The sequence below is a fragment of the Tachypleus tridentatus genome, chromosome 3 (assembly GCF_004210375.1).
Source record: "Tachypleus tridentatus isolate NWPU-2018 chromosome 3, ASM421037v1, whole genome shotgun sequence".
NCBI classification, from domain to species: Eukaryota; Metazoa; Arthropoda; class Merostomata; order Xiphosura; family Limulidae; genus Tachypleus; species Tachypleus tridentatus.
The window spans coordinates 84603577-84611419 of record NC_134827.1 but is presented as its reverse complement, the minus strand read 5'-3'; the positions used below and the strand labels follow the sequence as shown (position 1 = coordinate 84611419).

The window sequence follows — 7843 nt, the reverse complement described above, 5'->3', positions numbered from 1 at the left end:
CTTTACTTTTTTCCCAGTTTACTATACTACCAGATGCCCGTTCATAATCGTTACACGTTTCTTGTATGGCAATAAGAGAGTCAACGTCAGACACTGTTATCTGAGTATCGGAAGCAGGCATGTATACCAGTGAAGTCGAACAGATATTATTGTATTTGAGAGAAATACCTCGAATTTGTGGGTTATGTACCAAGGCTTCTCTGAAAGGTTCCGCACAGAGAACATACAGTAATGCAAATAAAGGGCATTCCTGTCTTATCCCTCTAGAAATAGTAAACTCCTTTGTCAGATATTAATTACATTTAACGAGACCGGTAATAAGAATATACACAGTTTAAATTATCTGTTATAGCTGTACAAGGCACATTATTTTCGTAATACACTTTCCGAATGTATTTTTTACTCACTCTATTATTTTCTGTATGAAAAAAAGTACCGTGTATTCCTTTTTCCCTCTTCAAACCATTTAACACGTGCCCGAACTAGGGCCCCTTCTATACTGGCTAGCTGCAGATCGTTTATTTGTTCTTCCAAGTGATAGGCATACTTAGGACCACGCTGAGCGTCTTTCTACAAGTAATTGTTCTCCCTACGTAACTTTGACTTTAGTCGTGCAAGCTTATACTTACGGTTTTGAGCTTCTTGTTTTGCATATTTATGGGTAACAAGATAAATATCACTATATGACTGATCGTACCAAGCGGTTAAATCATTTTAATAAGTTTTTCTGCGTTTACTTCTTTCAATCAGTAATTCAATATTTCTAGTATAGTTCACATTCTCTAGTAATTTATTATTAAACAACCACACACCAGGCCCTCGCGGAGCACGAGAAAAACGAACTGTACATTCAACTATATTATGATCATTGTAAGGAAATGGAACATGGCCAATTTTCGTAAAACGGGATAGACTTTGTTGCGACACCAGTATTTTATCTGTAAGAGACTGATACAAATTACCACAGATTGTTCTTGATCAAGTGAATTCGAAGTTAGTTGGAAAACTATAACGGTAAAGATCAACTATATCAAATGAATTTAAAACTCGGGATCTGTCACTATGTGATGAAATGGGTTTTAATCTAACCTTTAATCCTCCAGGTCTTGGAACGATTGCCGAGATTGATGCATCGCCATATTCTGCACATATTTGACGAAATACATCACCGTAGTTGATATTATCAAGACACAAAAACACAGAACACTTCATACACGATTACATATCGCACAAATCATCACTCCTTATTATGTCACCTTCCACCCCTACAGGGGAAGACATAATGGTTCGCGCAAAAAACAAATCTTAATATTTAATTTAAGAGCAAATAATTTAGCTTATCTAACTTAAAATAATAACTATAAGAATATAATTTGCAACAAGATTCAAGGGAAAGGAAACTAAATTATAAAAACTTCAGAAATGTAGACGCGGAGCTAGGAGTCGAGTGCTCTAACCACCTGACCACCGTGACACGAAACTCAGCCTAAGTCGTGTATAAATATTATTACATAAGTTCGTATGTTTATCAAATAAATTATATAAAAGGCTGTTAAGTGTAGAAGTTGTTAATTTATTTTAAGAATTAATTTGATTGTTTAGCTTTATTCGTAACATGAGAGTCACAATCAATTAATTTAAAGTAAACATTATGACAAGTTTAATTACGAAAGTCGATAAGAGTCGTACGTTGTGTTTGTAACTCATTGATACCGAGATTATCGAATGTCGCGTAAAATTTATTGATGTCTATAACACAGAAAACAGACGATTAGGTAAAGATAAATAGTTAGTTTGGTGTTTTATGGCGCAAAGGAACTAGTCTATCTCCGCTAAAGATAAATAAATAGTGTAAAATGAATAGTAAAAGCAAGGAGACAGAAAAAATAGCAGACGAGATGTCATGAAACGGAATTAGGCCAAAGAAAAGTAAAAAGGGAAGTTAATCGTCGTGGAAAGCCTTACGATTAATGTAGGCCTAACAACTGATATATTACTGTGAGTATTGAAAAAATAACAAGAATAATTTATTTCGTCAAAGAGAGTACTGAGCATATATTTATATCTCTAATCTTTTAAAATCAAATCTACAGCTTAACTTCCGTTTGACGTATCTTAAAAAAAAAAAAAAAGCCTGTTAAGCCTAAAGTTACCATTAACCAATCTAAGCCTTATAAAAAGAATCTGATTCTGTTATGGCGAAATAGCAAAGAAGAAATTATTTTATTACAAAAAAATATGCTGAAGTTCAAAAATATGATGCTAAATTTAACGTTTACAAAACTTGCAGATAAGAAAAATTAACACCAACCTTCCTAAAAATAAAAGTATATCTCCAGACCAACCAACAAATTAAATATATCAAAGAAAAACTTCATATAATACGTTTAAAACAAAGTATTAAGGAAAGACACAGAGCTGAAATTTTTCGCAAAAATGAACTGAATCTCCGCAGCAAACTTGCAAGTTTAACTTCCTCTGAATATTACAGTTATCGTCATTATACGTAAAATCACATGCTATAAAGGCTTAACATCAACTGAAGCAGCCCTGAATTAACCATTAAGCAAAATAAGCATGTGCTTAGGGCACCAATGGAAGGGGCACCGCATTTTTCCCCCTAGCTGTAATGCCCTTAACTCTTTCACTGCCACACTCAATTTTAGTCGATTTTTTTTTGTAATTGTTCTTGTCTGCCGTGTTTGACTTGACTCTGCATTGTTAAGAAAAACGTTGAGTGAGTGACTAAAGTTTCGAGAAACTACAGCAATAGTACAGTACTGTGGCACCGTGGTCATACAAAGGTACTATAAAGAACTGACAAATCAACAAAATCAATTTAAGATTCTCTGAAAAAGTGCGTGAATTAAACAAGTTCATGTGAGCAAGGTTGGTTCTGAGTACCAGGATTAACGTTAGTGGCCTCAGTTGCAATGTATTAGCACTAGACCTAACGTTAGTGTTGTTATCTGAGAACTGAGTGACAATAATGTTAAGCTTAAATACTGGAACTAGTTTAGTGTATGTAGACAGGAAACGCTACTGTTAAAGGAATAATGAAGTGGCCTATTCCCACCTTAAGGACGTCGTTTTGAATTTGCCTTCGTATCCAAACATGCAGATAAAGTTTCAGACATATGCCTATTTTGTTGATGTATGGTTTGTTTGCTCATCTAAAGTCCCCAGGACAAAACTGAGTGCAAAGTTGAGGTCACAACACATTCTTCAGATATTTGATTAGGATTAAGGTACTCTAGGCTAGACCTAATGCAGTATTTAGAAGTTCAATGTCCAGTACAGTTTACAGTTGATTATGTTAGGTATGTGCACGGGTGTAGATTCTGTAGGGATGGGGGATACATTCCCCTTTCATTTTAGGTGGGGGTTATGGTGCATACAATAATCCCCCCTACAGTTTCGTCTGTTGAATTGTTTTATTGCATCACAGGCCTACAAATTGTGTTTCTGTTCTTGTGATTCTTGTGTTCTTACCAATCCAATTACATAATTAGGCCTAGATGTAGGCTTTTTCAGTAGCCAAAATGTACATCTTTAATATAGGCTTGCTTCTAAGCTTTTCGATCTAAGCGATAGTTCGTAAGTATCAGTTAGTAGATCTAAGTATACATGTAAGGCTTGCAAGCACTATCACAGAATCTACCTACGTCTTGTACGTAGTGTATGATTAAGTAAACTTTTCATCACAGCAGATTGAACAGAGCATGAAATTCGAAAATATTACTCCCAAGCATAAATTCCTGTGATATAGATCTGGCAGGCCATTTGTAGCTTGTAGCTGCATCAAACTTATGTGTATAATGTGCGGTTTTCCTACTCCATTTGTTCTTATGCATGTCTAGCCAGTTTTACTGTCGAACGACTTACTCTCCTTAGCTGCCGAACTACTGACCATAGTGTACGTTTGGTGTACAGTTAACGACAGGTTCAGACCGCTCAGATCCAGACACGACCTACATTACCTTCCTTTGCTCCCTTTAGTCTGAGCCTCAATTTTACAACAGTGCTCATTAGACCTGTGTTTGTGGCCCTCATTAATCCATGAAATTTCAGATTATTACTGCCCTCTAATAAAGTGTTGGTGCTTTATGGTAAAAGAACAATATGTTCTCTTATCATAGATAGTAAAAATATTGTATTTTCTTGTATAATTAGAACACAAAAGGAGCGATTTCAACAGCCTGAAGCCTCTACTCGAATTGTATTGCTAGTTTTTGTTTAGGTGTTTTTATTTAATAGACGTGCTTATAGACATTGTATCACATTGTGTTTGCCTTTTGATGAGCTTTATCAGGAATATAATATATTTGTGATTGTTTAAGTATTTTTCGAGAAACTTGCAATTACTTGTGTTGTAACTAGCACACATTATCGTCCCAGCGATGCCCAGGCGGTCAGTTGGCTGGGTAGTCACTGTGAGGTTTGCGCGTTCAACTTAAATACATTGCACAGTTTAGTCTTACTTCCATTCTGTTCTATCTTCGTTCGTTGTACATTAGAGTTTTTCAATAAAGACTGTATTTTAGCTTGTTGAGCCAACTGGAAAACAGATTCCAGTTATGACAAGCAAGCGTCTGAAACTTTCCGATATTAGACAGTTCTGCAAGCCAGTTACTAGTAGTACAAGTGACAATGTAGATGCAGATAATCCAACAACCTCAAGCACGGGAATAGAAACTTGTCATACAGAGGGAATACCATGTTCATCAGAGGACGAGTCTGAAAACGCTTGTGGAACTATTGCACATCATGAACCACCAGATAGTTGTGAAACAAGTTTGTGCAGTAATGAAAAATCTGACACTCCACAGATACAGTGTGGAAAGCCGTATCATCCAGACCCACAACTAATACCACGACAGAAAGCAAAATCTCAAAATCTCAACTTCCAGGGCAAGTGGTTTGATGAGTTCCCATGGCTGCACTTCGACAATCAGACTTAACACTCCTACGAAAAGACGTTTCTAGTCCTGATTTCTCCAAGCCCGTTCCCCTGGCTGTGGTTTCGCTAGATAGTAGATAGGGACAGTGGGAATCTCGTTAATCCATTCATTAATGGATTTAAATGGCAATTTCATTTAAATACAAAATTATTAGCCTAATATTAATAACCTTTCAAGTTGCTCTGGGGCCTATTAGGCCCCACTTTTCGTAGGAGTGTTAAAAAGTCATATGCTTTCATTGTGCCAAGGTGGAAAATAGAGGCCTTTTTACAGGGAAATTGGAGAGGCCAGTGGAGTATACCTTCATATCTACCAGTTTTTGCAACTAGAAAAAGGCAAAACAGAAATTCAACGAACATCAATTCTCCTCTCAGCACAGATTCGCTATATCTCCAGAAGGTTCACTTGATGTAACTCCAGTGACTGTCCAGTTACATGATGGAAAAAAGAAGCAGCAGGAAGAATGCAAAAGAAGTCTAGGCAAAATATTCAGAAGTTTACGTTTCTTACTGCGTCAAGGTTTAGCATTACGTGGACATACTGATACAGAGGGGAACTTCCTGCAGTTAGTGAAGCTTCTGGAAGAGGAAGATCATGAGTTGATGGCCTACTTGTCAAAGAAAACCACATTCACATCACCCCAGGGTCAGAATGAAATAATGGAGATGTTCAGCTATCAAATACTGAGGAACATAGCACACTAAGTGCAGCAAAGTAAAATCTTTGCATTAATGGTTGATGGCACTCAAGATGTTACAGGTACCGAACAGGAAGCAATATGTGTATGATACGTAGATGAGAACCTTGACGTCTATGAGACATTTCTTGGTTTGTACAGTGTTTCCAATACAACTAGTGAAACAATATTCTCGACTATACTTGATGTACTGACTAGACTCAATTTACCCCTGTCAGGATTAAGAGCACAAACTTATGATGGAGCCACTAACATGAGTGGTGCATACAGTGGATGCCAGGCAAAAATAAAAGAGAAGCAACTTCAGCTTTGTTTTGTCACTGGGGAGCACACAAGGCTAATTTAATAATGCAACATGCAGCTGAAGCTTGTGAGTGTGTTCGAGATTCTATCCAGTGGGTATATGAACTTTGTGTTTTGCTTCAGAGGTCAGGCAAATCCAAGACAATCTTTGAAAATATTGTATCGTCCGACAGCCACAATGGTTCGGTTAAATACATCTGCCCACTGTGTCCGACACACTGTACCGCATATCTGCAATTGCATGTGCCAGTGATCACTATAGCGACATTGTTGATTCTTTGTTTGAATTAGCAAATGAAAAATCAGATGTAGCAGTGAAAGCACGAGGTCTGCTGGACAGATTTGACAAAGAAAAGACAATTTTAGGATTGTTGATGGCTCAGCATCCATTACCTGTATTAGAGGACTAAACCGTGCATTCCAAGCACAACCAGCGACAGTATCTGGCATAATTGAAGCATCTGCAGTGACAGTTGAGCAATTGCGGGTATTGCGAACAGAAAAAAATTTCAATAAGATATTTGATGAAGCTGAAAAAAGATAACTTCCCTAGATCTGGTGCCAATTGAATTACCACACATTCGCAGATTCCCCAGAAGGATCACAGGTGGTGGCTCAGCACACCATTCTGCAACAGCTAGAGATTACTACAGAAGCCAATATTTTGAATTTGTGGACACAGTCATAGAACATCTGACCACTAAATTCAATGCAGATAACAATGACTTGAGACAATATCTGGCACTTGAGAACATGATCACATCTGTCAAGATTGACAACTCGGTTATAAACTTCTATCCAGAAATATCTGTACAACAGCTCGAGTTTCAGTTGCTCATGTTCAAAGGAACAACAAAATCAGTATCTCTGAAATGTGTGAAGAATGATTACCGTAAAATGCATGAAACAAGCCAGCAGAGTGTTTAGTGAAGTGTTTCTTCTCATGAAAATTTTGCTTTATGTCTAGTATCCAGCTGCAAATGTGAACACAGCTTTTCTGCATTAAGACAGTTGAAGACGTGGTTAAGGTCAACTATATCTCGGTGCTGCCTCAACCATGTGGCAGTTTGTCACACTCACGAAGATGAGGTCGACAAGATAAATATAGAAGAGCTTATGAAAGAATTCATAAACAGATCATCACAATGGAGGTCTACATTTGGGAACATGTAGACTAGAGGACTAAATGAATCTTACTTCAATAAAAAGTGTGAATAATTATGTGCTACATTGTATTGATGTGTAATTTTCAAGAGTTTGCAAAAACATTTTAATTATTTTAATCAAACAACATGAACAGTTTTTTAGTAGATATAAACTTATCAAGGGTAATTACTAATTTTATTAATATTTGAAAATGTAATTCATGCAATGAAAGTTATTAGTAACCTTGTAAAGTATAATGGCCATCTTTAATACTGTGCAGTGTGCAGGAATAAATTCATGTGGCAGTTAATTTGTGATACATTTGTCTTTGTTCTATTGACATTTTGAAAACTGTTCATAATACCTCACTTATACAAACCTACATGGAAACCTTGAAGTATCGTGGCAACAAGATTACTCTGTGACTGCACGTTTACAGCTTTCACGTTCACGTAATCATAGATTACCAATTTGCAAATTGAACAGTCTACATAAATGGTTACAAAAATCATTGCCCCATCATGTGTAAAAAAATCTATGCCCGTTGGTATGTGTACTAGTACAGAAAGATCACTGTGTATATAGGCTACTACAGTATGTGTTGTTGATCACAAATTGTTTTGGAATACTTTTTGGCTCACAATGGGTTTGCATATTACCATTGACATTGCTTTTTACATACAGCTACCATAGCAACAACCTTAATGAAACTTTTGCAATGACTGAAATCTAATTC

General features: G+C 36.6%; 1 long non-coding RNA gene across 1 annotated transcript in view; it reads left to right on the top strand.

Annotated features, from left to right (window-relative positions):
- The first annotated feature begins 1549 nt into the window (after window positions 1-1549).
- The window catches only part of LOC143247379 (uncharacterized), a 33046-nt gene continuing 26752 nt past the window's right edge, over window positions 1550-7843 (top strand). The window contains exon 1 of the long non-coding RNA XR_013026535.1: window positions 1550-1998. This is a non-coding gene — a long non-coding RNA (uncharacterized LOC143247379). The remainder of the gene's footprint in view (window positions 1999-7843) is intronic.